Below are 14,785 nucleotides of genomic sequence, written 5' to 3'. Positions count from 1 at the left end.
CATGCTAGTGCAAAAAACAAACAATAAATATGTTTCTGGCAAATAGTTCAAGAAATGTTGACTTAAATCTCTCCTTTGACACCATTCCCTTACCCCTCCCTCCAAATGATTTGAGCAATAAGAATAAAAAGTGGAAAGAGAATATGGAAATGATATAATAGTTGTCATGGCATCTACATGTATTCCCACTAAAAGAAATTATTTGGAACCATTTCTTTGTACTTTATCATCCTTATGAATACAGATGCACAGGATCACAGTTGTGTGATAGTAACATAAGAAATCTTCTAAGTCCAAATCTCTTATTTTACAGATCAAGAAATTAAGTCCCAGGGAGGTTACTGGGACTTAGTCAAGGTTACAGAAGAGCTAGTTGTCAGAGATCGGAACTAATCTCAGATTCTTCAACTCTACAGGCAGGATTCTTTTTTTTTTTGGTGCCATATACTTTTAACCCCTTTTGTGAGTTAAACAAAGGCAGCTAGGTAACATAACAGATAAGAGTGCTGGGCTTGTAGACTCATCTTCCTGAGTTCAAATCTGGTCTAAGATACTTACTAGCTGTTTGACTCTGGGCAAGTCACTTAGCCCTGTTTGCCTCAGATTTCTTTCTCTATAAAGGAAATGGCAAATGGAAAAGGAAATGGCAAATTACTCTAGTATCTTAGTTAATAAAAACTTCAATAGGGTCCAAAGAGTCAGCACTTACCTGAAACAATCTAACAATTATGAGTTATGTTCACTTGTCAGTTCATGGGACTATGCTTAGTACAAGAAACACAGATCTAACTGCTATTTTTCAGAAATGCAAAGAGATGGGAATTTGATAAAACAGCCACCATGACAATAATATTTTGTGTTGCAAAAGCCAAGATCACAAGTTGAATGGTTAATTTCCAAGGTTCTGCACATAAGAGACTAAAAAAAGTTCAGGAATTCTGAGAAGGCAGAGGGACAAGCTAGCAGAAAGAAGTTAGCCATTCAACTTAGTATATCAAATAATAACAACAATAATAATAACAATAGCTAACGTTTCAGACACTATGCTAAATTCTTCACAATTATCCCATTTAATCCTCACAACAATTTTGCAAGATAGATGCTATTATTATCTCCATTTTATAGATGAAGAAACTGAGGTAACCTGAGGATAAATGGTTTACCCTGAGTCACGGAGCCAGCAAATGTCTGAGGTCAAAATTGAACTTGAATTTTTCTGACTTCAGGACCTGTACTTGTAGCTACTGCATTCCACCCCACACTGCCAAGTAGCTTATAAAAAACACATAAAGAATCCAAAATGTTGCTGACTCAGCAAATATAGGAAGAATACAATTAAAAGACCCTCCCACAAAGTAATTTTTACAAAAGAAAAATAACTGAAGGTCAACTCACTGACATTTCTTCATTCTGAACACTCCTACTCAGATCTCTCACAGTACCAGTGTGTACTCTCCATAGGTTAAGGATAACACTCTCTCATCTCTGCTTCAACTTTAGGGACAGTCTTTGGGGGTCTGATCTCTTGGCAGGTGCTTCCATGGGTAGACTGATTCCCTAATTCTTCTGGAACTCCTTCCCCTGACTCCCCTATCATCTTCTACAGCCCACCCACCTAGAAGCCTGCATCCCCCTCGACAGCTTCAGATTTAAACAAAGAACTTATGAGTTAATCCTATGGCAGTGTTCCAGGGGGAATCCCCCACACTCAGGGAGACTTGAGGCCCCTGAATCAGACAAAATTCAAGTTAGAGAAGAAAGAATGGGGACAGCTGTTCAGGAGTGTGGAGTCTGGGGGAACAATGGAGAAGGAAGGAAACCAGAAGTACACAGCACTGCTCTTTACTATTATATATATATATATATATATATATATATATATATATATATATATATATATATATATATAGAGAGAGAGAGAGAGAGAGAGAGAGAGAGAGAGAGAGAGAGAGAGAGAGAGAGACAGACTAAGAGAGACAACAGTGGGGAGAGAAAAGAAGAAAAGAGATTCAATTGCCTCACTACCCCAGTAATATCTTGTGGAACCATTATTCTCTACCTTTTCTAGGCAATCTAAAGTCTCAGAGAGGAGGGACTAATAAAGAGAGAATGTCTGAGTCATCTTCACATCTGGAGAGATACAAATCTTGTCCAACCAAGTTTGATAAACTAGGAGAATAGAAAAATAAAGGCTGAATAAAAACATAAAAAGTAAGGACTATAACAAAAAGCATGTTTATAGCAAGGACACAATAGAAGAATCAACTACATGAAAGACAAAAGTTGATTGATGAGTCAATCAATAATATTTGTCAAGCATCTACTAGGTGTCAGCTTTGCAAAGTGCTAGAGATAGAAAGGCAAAAACCAGACTCTGATCTCAAAGAACTCATAATCAATAGTAAAGACAATATGAAAACTTTGTATAAACATGATATATACAGACTAAGTTGGAGTTATTCACCAAAGGGCAGGAGGTAGCATTAAGGGGATCAAGAAAAACATGATGAAAAAATATGAACAACTGATTTTGGGGAAATGCCATCTTATTCACTGGACAAGCATCTCTTCCAAGCAATAACAAAGCAGCTCTAAGAACCTTCAAAAAGTTTAAGAAGAGCAACCAAAGACCTAAATGAAAATATCAAAGAAATGAGGACTCAATCTGATTTTATTGGCATAAAAAATTCCTAATGAGGAAACTCCCTCTAGTAATGCAGAGTAGTAGATGCTCTGTAATATATAGTCTTCATTGTCTGACTCTCTAAGAAGCTAAGTGACTAGTCCAGGAGCATATAGCCATAGGAGTTAGAAGTGAAACTTGAAACGAACTTTCTCACTTTAAAGTTGCCCCTCTGCTCATTACTCTATGCTTTTTCTCTTCCAAAGAAATAAGGATAGGAGTTAAAATTCTAACGGAAGTGATCAGCAAATCTAACAAGACTGGAAGGACCAGAACAAAAGCAGAAAGCTCTTTCAGCAATAGCTGATTCTACAAAAAGAGAACAAATAAAGTAGAAGAGGAAAAAATTGAGGAAGAAGGAAAAATAATGGAATAAAACAAGATTGGAAAATATCTTTTAGGCACAATAAAATAAAAATATTACACTTTGAAAAAGGGTCAGAAATGATCATCTATAGGTTATAGAAACAAGAACATGAAAAGAAAAGCAGGATACCATAATCCAAGAAATAATACAGAAAAATTGCTCAGAAAATGGAAATATACAGAAATGTATATAGTTCAAAAAAATTCACAGGACAGCAATATACAGGAGTCCCAAATTTAACTTACCAAGAAATATCATAACTGAACTTCAAAATTACAACATCAAGGAGATATATTTGATATCAGTTAGACCATGTGTAAAATATTGTCAGTCACTTGCTTAGCACCTTTTCATAATGGAACATTTTGAATGCTTTATGTTATTCAATTAATGCTAGAAAATTAATAAATAACTGTATATTACTGTCCTTTTTCCAGGAAACTCAGAAATGAATATCTAATAGAAAACTACTGACCAAGAATTCAAGAGACCCAGGTTTGAGTCTTGGCTCTGTCATTAATTACTTGGAGAAGATACTTGATCTTATTGAGAGGTTGAATTAGAGAGCCTCTAAGGTCCCTTTTTCATAGGAAATTCTATGATTCTGACTAATCTAAGATCATTCTAAACATTAGCTAACCTGGGAATTAGTTTCTTTACTTCCAACCTGGTAGCTAAACTGGTAGTTAAATTGTTTCATGCCTTCCTCCCTTCCAAAAAACAAAAATAACAAAAAAATCTAAAACACTTTTTATCCTAGTTTTGAAAAGAAAACTTTTTAAAATCCAAAAGTATACTGGAAAAGCAAACTAAAGAATTAGATTTCTTTCAAGTCTTCTAACTAGACTAACCAGTAGGGGTTACCAACGTAGTAAGACTTTCCCAGTTTCCTTGGATATCTGAGAACAGAACAACCTTCTGAGCATGCTGGTTTCCCTTTACCTAGGCTCCTTTCCATTTTTTTTTACCTGTTTTTTAATAGTGGTCTTCTAACATATCTCCCTCCCTCCCTCTCATTTGATCAGGGAATAGTAAAAATGTTTAAGAGTTGAAGTTTTGTCCCTTAATCCCTATGTATATACATACTATACTTCTATAACAACGAAAACCCAGGCTTCAGGTAGTTCTAATGCATAAGGCCAGTAGCACCTGTTGAGGATCAGTAAGATAAGTGTCCATTTGAAACTGATTGGTTGAAATGTTTCATTTTGTACCTGAGTTTCAAAAGGAACATCTGTTGTGTCTGTGAACCCATCTGCTGTCCACTTTACCCAGGATGGTATGGTACAGACATCGGTAGAGTGTCACAGGTCACAAACAATAGAATTGCCCATCTCTTCCATAGCGATGCTTCATCAAGACATATGTTATACAGTCCCCTGGGGCTGATGCCAAATCAGCCTCCATTCAAAGGCTACATATGGTAAATCCTGAATGTAACATCCCATAGCTTTGGCACAGAAGGGTTAGACTTAGGTCTTGAAAAACTTTTTTTTTTTTTTTGCCATATATGGATTTCAAACCTCTATCAAATAAAAATCAGCTCACCCAAACCTAAAGAAAGGTAATGGGCAATTACAGAAACTAACCCCTGTAAGATACTTGGTGACTCTTAAATACTAAGATCTACAGGCCTAAAGTACCATAAACTGCATTCTGTCTGAGTAGAGCCAGTACATGCTGTAAAACAAGTTCTTGAAAGAGCCAAATGAGTGTTATGAATCCTGTTAAAATATGCCCGGAGGCCATAATGTAGTAAGTATTCTGGGGGGGGGATTTTAGATTCAACTGATCATTTGGAACTTGTTCTTATTTGATGCAGAAGACATGTATAGGTTATGGGATGGCAAAGACTTACACATCTGCATGGGCAATCTAACTCACAAAACACATGTGCTGTTGGAATAGGTGCAAAACTAATTCTCCTTCCAAGTTTGCAGCTTGGCAAGCTCACACTAAGCTATGGGCTAAAAATTAACAAAGTCACAACCCCCATTGTTAGTTTAGTTAGGAGATTTGAAAGAAATCTAATTCTTTCATTTGCTTTTCCAGTGCACTTTTGGATTAAAAAAAAACTTTCTTTTCACAGCTAGGAAAAAATGTTTCAGGTTGTTTTGTTGGTTGCTTTTTGGAAGGGAGGAGGGAATGAAGCAATTTAGCTACCAATTGTTAAATCAATTAAAAGCTGTCTTCCCCTATCTTCCTCCCTTCCCAACCTTCAATCTCTCTTTCTCTTCCTGTCCTCCCTGCCCCCCTCTACAATTCTGTAAATAAAAGGAAGTTCAGGAAAGGATGATGAAGAGCTCTGACTTCAGTCAGGCTCCTGGAAGATAGAAGTTTGAAGAGTTTCTCGCCATAATTTTCCTCTGAATCCTCTTATTCTCCCACTTCCATTATGGATCCAGATTGCACCCCCCTACAGTCAAGGTCTTGGGCCTCGTCCTAGGAGCAACAGCTGCCAGCTGCTTGAAACAGATTGAAGATTGCAAATTGAACAAAATGATGACTGTACTAAAACCAAACATCTCATTTTTCCATTTGTCAGTATGACTGGGATTTGTAAACCACTAGGTCTCAAGAGGTGAAGGCTGCATTGGGTACTTTTGTTACTCAAGTGTGATAATTCTTCTTTCTCCCTAGAAATAACGAATGTGCATCTTTTATGACTCATTCACAAACACCTTTAAATGATTAAGTTAAAAACCTGAAAAAGTCTTAGGTTGTATTGTTTTTCAGACAAACTCAGTCTCCTTATAAATATTGTCACAAGATAGGGCAACAGCACCCAGGAAATAAGTGGTTCCTTTTAATACTGGAAGACTTGAATGTTTATTTATCCCAACTCAACAATTTGTTACTATACTACTAGAATCCAAAAATCTTATTGCTTTTAGGATGCACATTTAACCCTTCATGGTTCATCCAAATGTAAGACCTTTCTCAGCAAAACTGAATTCAAAAATCCTGAAGAAGACACAAAGATCAGCAAAACACTCTTCACCAAACCAAATCAAATAAAGCCCCAAACACTGAATATCTTAATACAATAGAAAAATGTCATTCATACATCAGAGAAATGATGCCATGACAAGCATATGAATTGTATGTGAGTGAGGTGGTGCTGTGCTAAGTCACCACCCTCACTTTCTCCTCCAGAGTCATCTGGGTCCAGGGGATGGATATGAACCAGTGAAGATGGCCTTGGAGGGGGACAATTAGAGTTAAGTCACTAGCCCAGGGTCACACAGCTTGTGAGTGTTAAGTGTCTGAGTCAGGATTCAAATTCCTGTTTTCCTGACTCCAAAGTCAATGCTCAATCAACTTCACCATCTTGGGGGGGGGGAATCACAAATATTAACTATCGATAACTATCGATATTTTTCTGAGTTTTTCCAAAGACTTCTAACACAATTCTAGTAAGCTTTTATTTATGTGTGTGTGGTTGGAGACTTTTAGGGACTTAAGGAGATGGGAAGTGAGAGATGAGAGATGAGCCTAGAGCAAAATGGTAAGGGTAGAGCTGGGAGGATAAAAGGTAGCAGACTTAGTCAGAGATTCTGAGATTTAAACCTGGAAAGGGCCTTAGAGGTCAACTAGTTCACCCCTTTAGCCCATTTTACAGATAAGAAAATTAAAGCCAGGTGAATTTCCGTGCCATGCTCCCAACAGGAAATAGAGAGCATAGTTCACATTAGAACCCAGGTCCTCCGACCCGACCCTTTTCTCCCCCAGTCTCACTTCTCCTGTCTGCCAAGTTTCTCTTTTGCATAAAAAGGGTAGATTGATTTATGGAGGAGGTAGACTGGATTGACAAAGCTCTTTCAAACAGGAAACCCCAGCCCTTGGAGCTGCTGCCTGTCAGCCTTTTAATTTCCTGGCTCTGGCTGGGCTGAGCCAGGTCTTCAGCGCCTTTTACTAAATGACTGCCTGGATCTCTTATTAAATCTCCCAAACCAGAACAACCCGAGGGGACCATCCCCCTCCTCAGCCAGCTGAGGGTACTTAGCACGTCGGCTCTGTTTTCCCAAGTTGAACCCGGGCTGCGTCAAACAAGGCAACAAAAGCCGCGGCTGACTTCGGAGGGTTTGAGACTGAGAGGGAACCCGGGCACCCAGAGTAGAGGAAAAGTCTCAGCCGGGAAGCTCCCACCCAACTTCTCCGACTCTCTTCTTCTTCCCTGCTGCTAGTCAGGAATGGGTCTCATTTCCCCTCGGGGTCACTCCAGTTCTGCACTTCTCCCCAAGTCCCAACCGAAGGGAGGTGCTCCTTGAGCCCCTCCAGATCTCTCAAACTCTCCCTTTGGGGCTGTCGGATAAAAACCCCGCGTCGTCTGTCCCCTCTTTTACTGATGCCAACTGCCGCACCCCAGACCCAACACATATTCTCACCCTAGGGAGCCAAGACAAGGGGGAGGACCCCTTTAGCATCCGCTCCTCTTTCCCGACAGCTCCCTCAGATCCAGCGCGAAGAGGAGCTTCCCCAGAGGTCCCCACACCTCCTTCCTAATGCCCCCCAAGCGGTCGCCCACCCTAAGTTGCTTCCCACCAGACCCCGTGCCTCCTTTCTGTCCTCAGCAGCCCCCCGCCCCTGTTTTTGTTCTTGGTGCAAAAGGTGAAAAGGAGCAAAGCTACTCTCCCTCCCTGTCCCCACTAACCTTGTCATCCTCTCGGCTGTTTCAGGCGGCGAGGCGGGTTCCTGGCCGTCCCCCTCTGCCGGGTCTGCCCTGGCACTGCCCTGCCCTGCCCTGCCCCGCTCCGCCAAGTGCCAATCTCAGTCAGTTCGCTCCAGCGGCAGCCCGCCCTCTACGGACCCAGAGAGAGTAGCGCTGGCCCCCCACCCAAGGGCCCGCCAGATCTCCTCCACCTCCTCCTCTTCCTCCTCCTCACCGCCCCGCAACTGGCTCTAACCAACTCCGGCCAGAGGGGGAGAGGGAGCCCCTCGCAGGCACCCAGGCTAGTTCATTCCCGCCCCGCCCCCCGCCAAGGGGCAAAAACCCTACTCACACGGCCCGGACGCCGACTCCCTGGCCCCGGGTGAGAAGGAAAGGAAAGGTATTTCCCCGGAGTCCTGTGGGGCAGCTCCCCCCTTCCTCCCTTCCAGTGGTTGGCTCTGCTTCTCCCCTCCCGCTCCAGTCCCCTTATTTATGACCCTGCTTAGGACGGTTGTTATTCCTATTAATGAAGATGGGGATAAAGACTTCTGGGGGCAGATTGCCAGGATGGCTGGGCTGCTAGAACTTGTTATTACGCCCCATTCTAGGACACTATCTGTTCAAAGCCTAGGCTGCAGATGCTCATTAGGGATTTCGGGATGGGCCAGAATCTGCACTTTACTCCACACCCGCTAATTGAACTCCTTGGGGTGACTGCAATCACCTTTTGACTGTTTGCCTGTAGGGCAGTTTCCTTGGTGTGTGATAAAGTTGGATCCTGCAGAATCGTTTCAGAGAAGAAGGAATCATCTGTACCCCGATAAATAACATCAAAACCAAACCCCATCCTAGCCAACAACTTCAACCTTTTCCAATTGGACAGAAGGAAGAACCTCTGAGTCCCTGGAATCAAATTCCGCTTCTGGAGTTTCAAAGAGATAAAAAACCCATATGTGAAAAAGAAATCATAGTAGATCTTTTTTTGTGGTGTTTAACAATTGGAGAAAGTTGGAGTTGTTTCAGTTATGTCCCATTCTTTGTGACCCCCATGGACCATCTCGTCAAGAAGTTAAGAGACTTGCCCAAGGTCACCCAGATAGTGTGCATCTCAGGCAGAATTAGAACTCATGTTTTCCTAATCCAGACACCAGGACTTTATCCACTGAGTCACCTTGCTGTCTCTTAATCCTAATTTTGGAAAATTCTAATCCAGAATTGGAGAATGAATGAACTGTGGTATGTGGATAGCATAGAAGACTATTGGGTTATTATTAAGAAATGAAGAAAGTTTCAGAGACATCTGGCAAAGCATGTTTGAATTGTTGCAGAGTGAAAACAGAACCAGAAGAACAATTTCTACAATAATGCCAACATTGAAAAACAACTTTGAATAGTTTAAGAACTCTGATCACTTCAACAAAAACCATCAATCATTATTTTAGACTTTAGAATATCAGTGATGCCTTCTCAAAGAAAGGTGATTGACTCAATATGCAAAATGAGACATTTTTAGAACATGGTCAATATCCAAAATTTCCATGGTCATGGAGTTTTATTTTGCTTGACTGTGCGTATTTGTTACAATGGTTTTGTTTTTTTCTTTTTTTCCTCCATTGGGGTGGAGGAAGATGTTAGGTAGAGAAAATAAATATTTGTTAATTTTAAAAAAATTGAAAAAGAAAAATGAGGAGTTGTATTAAGTGACTTCTCAGATTCCCCCCCAACTCTGGATCAGATTCAGCAAAAACAAGAATTTAAAATGCCATTTCTGTTAGCCCTTCCTTGAGGAAACTATCAAATGAACACGATAACAACCCATAAACATTTATTAAAATTATTATGTGCCAGACTACTCATGAATAGAGAACTCGCTTCTCACTTGTGGTTCCAAAAAGATGCAGCATGTGCAGTGGCCACACCTTCCCATCTTTGTGGACCTACTAAATCAGGTTAAGGGTAACAAACTAAATTGGGAGGTATCTATCCCATGTACCTGAAGACTTCCAAGACAGAATGAGTAGATAAGAACAATTTGTTACAATGTCTCTGTGGAGTGCTTAGAACCTGGTCAGAACTGGAAGACATCAAGGTCACTGCATCCTGGGCCATCACCAGTAATTTTGATTTTTGTCTTGCCATTGGATTTCATGACTCTCAAGGAGGGAGTGAAGCTGATGACTTTGAGCAGCTTTACATTACTTAATTCCATTTCATAAACAAATCAAGACATCACTGTGATGATATCCATCCACTTTGAAAACTAAGGACAAACAATAATAACAAGTCTATAAATAGCTTGTTTTGTGTATCTCCTCCACTAAATTGTCAGTTCCTTGAAGACAGGAATTGCCTTTTACCTCTTTTTGTGTCTCCAGTGGCTGGCACATGATGTTCTTTAATCCTGTCCAACTTTCTGTGACCTTGTTTGTGGACCAGATTGTCCATGAGATTTTCGTGTCACAGATACTAGGGAAATTTGCCTTTTCCTTCTCCAGTTTATTTTATAGATGACAGGATTAAATGACTTGTTCAGGGTTACCCAGTCAGTGCCTAAGGGTAGATATGAACTCAAGATGAATCTTCCTGACTTCAGGTTTAGCAGTTTATCCATTGATTTACCTAGCTGCCCAATAACTATTAGGACCTTGATAATTAAGGAAACAAAGTACTATGAGATTTGAGTGGATAGAGGAAAAGGAGGAATGTAACTAGGTAAGGATTCCTTTTCTCTTCCTTTTTAAATCTTTGTATCTTCAGAGGTTAGCCCTGTGTCTTGTGTATAGTAATTTAAATCTGATCTCAAAGAGATTCAACAACGACTAAAATAAGGTTTTCTTGACCTTAGTAGGGAAAGGATAACCATTAACCATATTCTCTCTTTTTAAAAAATTCTTATTTATTTATTTTGAATTTTGCAATTTTCCCCCTAATCTTGCTTCCCCACCACACACACACACACACACACACACACACACACACACACACACACAGAAGGCAGTCTGTTAGTCTTTACATTGTTTCCATGGTATACATTTATCTATTGAATGTGATGAGAGAGAAATCATATCCTTAAGGAAGAAAAATAAAGTACAAGAGATAGAAAAATTACATAATAAGATAATAGGTTTTTTATAAAATCAAAGGTAATAGTCTTTGGACTTTGTCCAAACTCCACAATTCTTTCTCTGGATACAGATGGTATTCTTCATCACAGATATCCCAAAATTGTGCCTGATTGTTGCATTGATAGAATGAGCATATTCTCTTGATTTTGAAGCCCTGTAGGTCACTCTTTCCTTCATGTGCCCTCCCATACTATCTGCAGGCATAGTATTTATTTTGCACATTTCCTGCTCCCTCTCCATTATTCCTTCCATAAAATCCCACTGAGTCCTATGTCCACCTCCCCTTGTCAGCTGGGAAAATGTGGAACTGAACACATTGGCCAGGAGTATAAGTGAACTTCCTTTTCAGTTCTATAAATCACTTTGAGTCTATTAAATCCTCTGTGCTTTTATTATTGGGAGATTCATACCAAAGCAAAGAATGGGTTTATTTCATGTATCTCAATGAAAGGGAAATTTTCAGTTTTTCCTAATAGAAAATAAGCTCCTTGCAGGAAAGTACCAATTCATTTTTTTTGTCTTTCTGTCCTCACTACATAGCACCATGCCTGTCATTAAAAAGGTGCTTAATAAATATCTGATTGAATGATTGCTTGACTTGTGAAGAAAAATGGTCTTTTTTTTTATAATGTCTAAATATTCCATGTGTTTTCCTCAGTTCTATTTAAGATGACAGCATCCTGACCACAATGCTTCCAAAGTCCTCTTGGGTAGTCTGCTTTCTTCCAATTAATTTTCAGCTAAGTCAAATGATTCTCTGGAAAGGTGGTTCTTACTGGAGAAAGGTTACCTAAGGATAAACAGAATAGAAGTCATTGCATTTTTCAGGAAAATCTATTGCCTTCCTAGAACTGGTCAGTGGCCTGTATTTCAACAGGCCTACTTTGTGGAGATCATCTCACTCAGATGACAACATAACATGGGGTCAATACTCCAAAATTCTAGAGAAAAAATTCGTGAGGTCTTTTCTGTGTGTTCTGCATGAGATTTTAGTTTTCTGAGTACTAAATATATGATACTATGGGGTGGAAATGGAGGGAGGAAAACAATGTAGAGATAAATAAACATGAGAAAACAGTCTCAGAGAGTTTATGTGACTTGTTTAGGGTGATACACTCAGCACATATTAGACATAGGTCTCAATTTCCAGTCTTTCTGGCTCAAATTTTTGTATTTAATTTTCTTATACTAATGGTTCTCAGTGATCTGGAGGTACCCTTGCCCTTTTAGGAAGACCAAACCAATTTTTATAATAATAACAGACAATTTAATTCCTATTATAGTAAATACTAAGATAAAATTCACAAGAACAAAAACTTTTGGAGAGGTCTAAATAATTTTTAATCTTGTAAAATGATCCCTGAGACCAAAATCATTTTTAATAGCCTGAAACAGAGATATAAAAGTATTGATCTATAGACACATGGTACTGCCAAAATTGGATTAAAATATAATTAGGAAATGTTTAACAAAATAAATGAAATATGATTCAACACAGATAATGTGAATTTGTTGTTTTATAAGTCAATATGGACCCATATTTATATTTGTATTTGAGTTTACATTGCTGTCCTAAAACTACCTTTTCAGTTCTTACTTTTGGGGAACTGATCCAGAAAATCTTCCTTTTTGCTTCAGGGATGATCAGTGGATGTAATGTTGAATCTGGAATCAGGGAGACCTGACTTCAAATCCAGCCTTAGATCTTTATTAGTTGTGTGTTCCTGGGTAAATTATTTAATCTCTTGCTGCCTCCTTTTCATCACATCGCTAAAAAAAAAAATGGCAATAATAATAACCACCTATTTCCCAAAGTTCTCTGAGGGAAAAAAATGAGATATTTGCAAACCTTAAAACATTATATAAATACTAGCCATTGTTATTATGTGCAATATTGAGGGCTACTAAGTATTCTCTTACTATAATTTTATTTTCCTTTGGTATCAATACTATTAACCATTTTCAGTGCAAAGATCATCCTCTTTTATAAAGAAAAAAAAAGAAAGGTGACTCTGACCTCACATTGTTCATTATCATCATCCAAAGTCTTTGTTCTTCCTCTTCTTCACTATATATCTTTAAAAAATCCTTTTTTGTTCTCCTTATCCTCCCTTATCTACCTAAGGTCATTCTAAACTGTAGTTCTCTCACATATATTGGAGTCAGTGAGTATATCAAAAAAAATAAGCCCTGATCTCAAGGAGCTCACAGTGAAATGGAGCAGAGATGTAATTCAAATGACATATAAAAGCTTCAGCAATTAGAAAAGAAAAAGAAATTAAAGGAATTAGAATTGGAAAGGAAGAGACAAAACTCTCATTCTTTGCAGATGACATGATGGTTTACCTAGAGAATCCCAAGAAATCATCCAAAAAAACTACTGGAAACAGTTAGCAATTTTAGCAAAGTTGCAGGTTATAAAATTAACCCTCATAAATCCTCAACTTTCCTATATATGTCTAGCAAGATACAGCAGGAAGAGCTAGAACGAGAAATCCCATTCAAAGTAACCTCAGACAATATAAAATACTTGGGAGTCTATTTGCCAAGACAGACTCAGAATCTTTTTGAAAACAATTATAAAACAATTCTCACACAAATTAAATCAGATTTAAATAACTGGGCAAATATCAACTGCTCATGGATAGGTAGAGCTAATATAATAAAAATGACAATTCTACCAAAACTAAACTATCTGTTTAGTGCCCTACCAATCAAAATTCCAAAAAACTTACTTTAATGAGTTAGAAAAAATTGTAAGTAAATTCATATGGAGAAATAAAAAGTCAAGAATTTCCAGGAGCTTAATGAAAAAAAGTGCAAAAGAAGGTGGCTTAGCCCTACCTGATCTAAAATTATATTATAAAGCATCAGTCATCAAAACTGTTTGGTATTGGCTGAGAAATAGAGTGGTGGACCAGTGGAATAGACTAGGTGTAAAAGCAGGAGATGATTATAGTAATCTGCTGTTTGATAAACCCAAAGAGTCCAGCTATTGGGATAAAAACTCCCTCTTTGATTAAAAACTGCTGGGATAATTGGAAGTTAGTATGGAAGAAACTTAGCTTAGACCAATACCTAACACCCTTTACCAAGATAAGATCCAAATGGCTACAGGACTTAGACAAAAAACAAAACTATAAGCAAATTGGAAGATCGAGGACGAGTTTACCTGTCAGATCTATGGAAAGGGGAGCAGTTTATGACTAAGGAAGAGATGGAGAACATCACCAAAAACAAACTAGATGATTTTGATTACATTAAATTAAAAAGCTTTTGCACAGATAAAACCACTGTAAACAAGATCAAAAGAAATGTAGTAAATTGGGAAAAAATCTTTACAACTAATGATTCTGACAAAGGACTCATTTCTAAAATATGCAGAGAGCTGAGTCATATTTTTAAACAAAAAGCCATTCCCCAATTGACAAATGGTCAAAGGATATGCAAAGGCAATTTAGAGATGAGAGATCAAAGCAACCCATAGCCATATGAAAAATTGCTCTAAATCATTAATTAGAGAAATTCAAATTAAAGCTTCGTTGAGGTACCACCTCACACCTCTCAGATTGGCCAATATGACCAGAAAGGATAATGATCATTGTTGGAAGGGTTGTGGGAAATCTGGGACACTATTACACTGTTGGTGGAGTTGTGAACTCATCTAAACCTTTCTGGAGAGCTACTTGGAACTATGCCCAAAGGGCAACAAAAATGTGCATATCCTTTGACCCAGAAATACTACTATTGGGTCTATATCCTGAAGAGATGATGAAAAAGGGTAAAAACATCACTTGTACAAAAATATAGCAACCCTGTTTGTGGTGGCAAAGAATTGGAAATCAAGTAAATGTCCTTCAATTGAGGAATGGCTTAGCAAACTGTGGTATATGTATGTCATGGAACACTATTGTTCTATTAAAAACCAGGAGGGACGGGATTTCAGGGAAACCTGGAGG

At 38.6% G+C, this 14,785-nt stretch overlaps 1 protein-coding gene across 8 annotated transcripts in view; it reads right to left on the bottom strand.

The window, feature by feature from the left end:
• Positions 1-8,143, bottom strand: part of PHLDB2 (pleckstrin homology like domain family B member 2) — a 140,861-nt gene extending 132,718 nt beyond the window's left edge. For 2 of the 8 annotated variants that reach the window (XM_074214477.1, XM_074214476.1), the window contains exon 1: positions 7,705-7,819. The gene's annotated coding sequence lies outside the window, so the exon portion shown is untranslated. Of the gene's footprint in view, positions 1-7,704; positions 7,820-8,053 lie in introns of those variants that run through there. The other 6 variants (XM_074214474.1, XM_074214473.1, XM_074214480.1 and 3 more) reach the window with 5 other exon arrangements.
• Positions 8,144-14,785: the final 6,642 nt, after the last annotated feature.

Source organism: Macrotis lagotis, chromosome 1 (genome assembly GCF_037893015.1).
Source record: "Macrotis lagotis isolate mMagLag1 chromosome 1, bilby.v1.9.chrom.fasta, whole genome shotgun sequence".
NCBI lineage: Eukaryota > Metazoa > Chordata > Mammalia > Peramelemorphia > Peramelidae > Macrotis > Macrotis lagotis.
The sequence above is the reverse complement of the archived record's forward strand: the minus strand, read 5'-3'. Positions and strand labels throughout refer to the sequence as shown.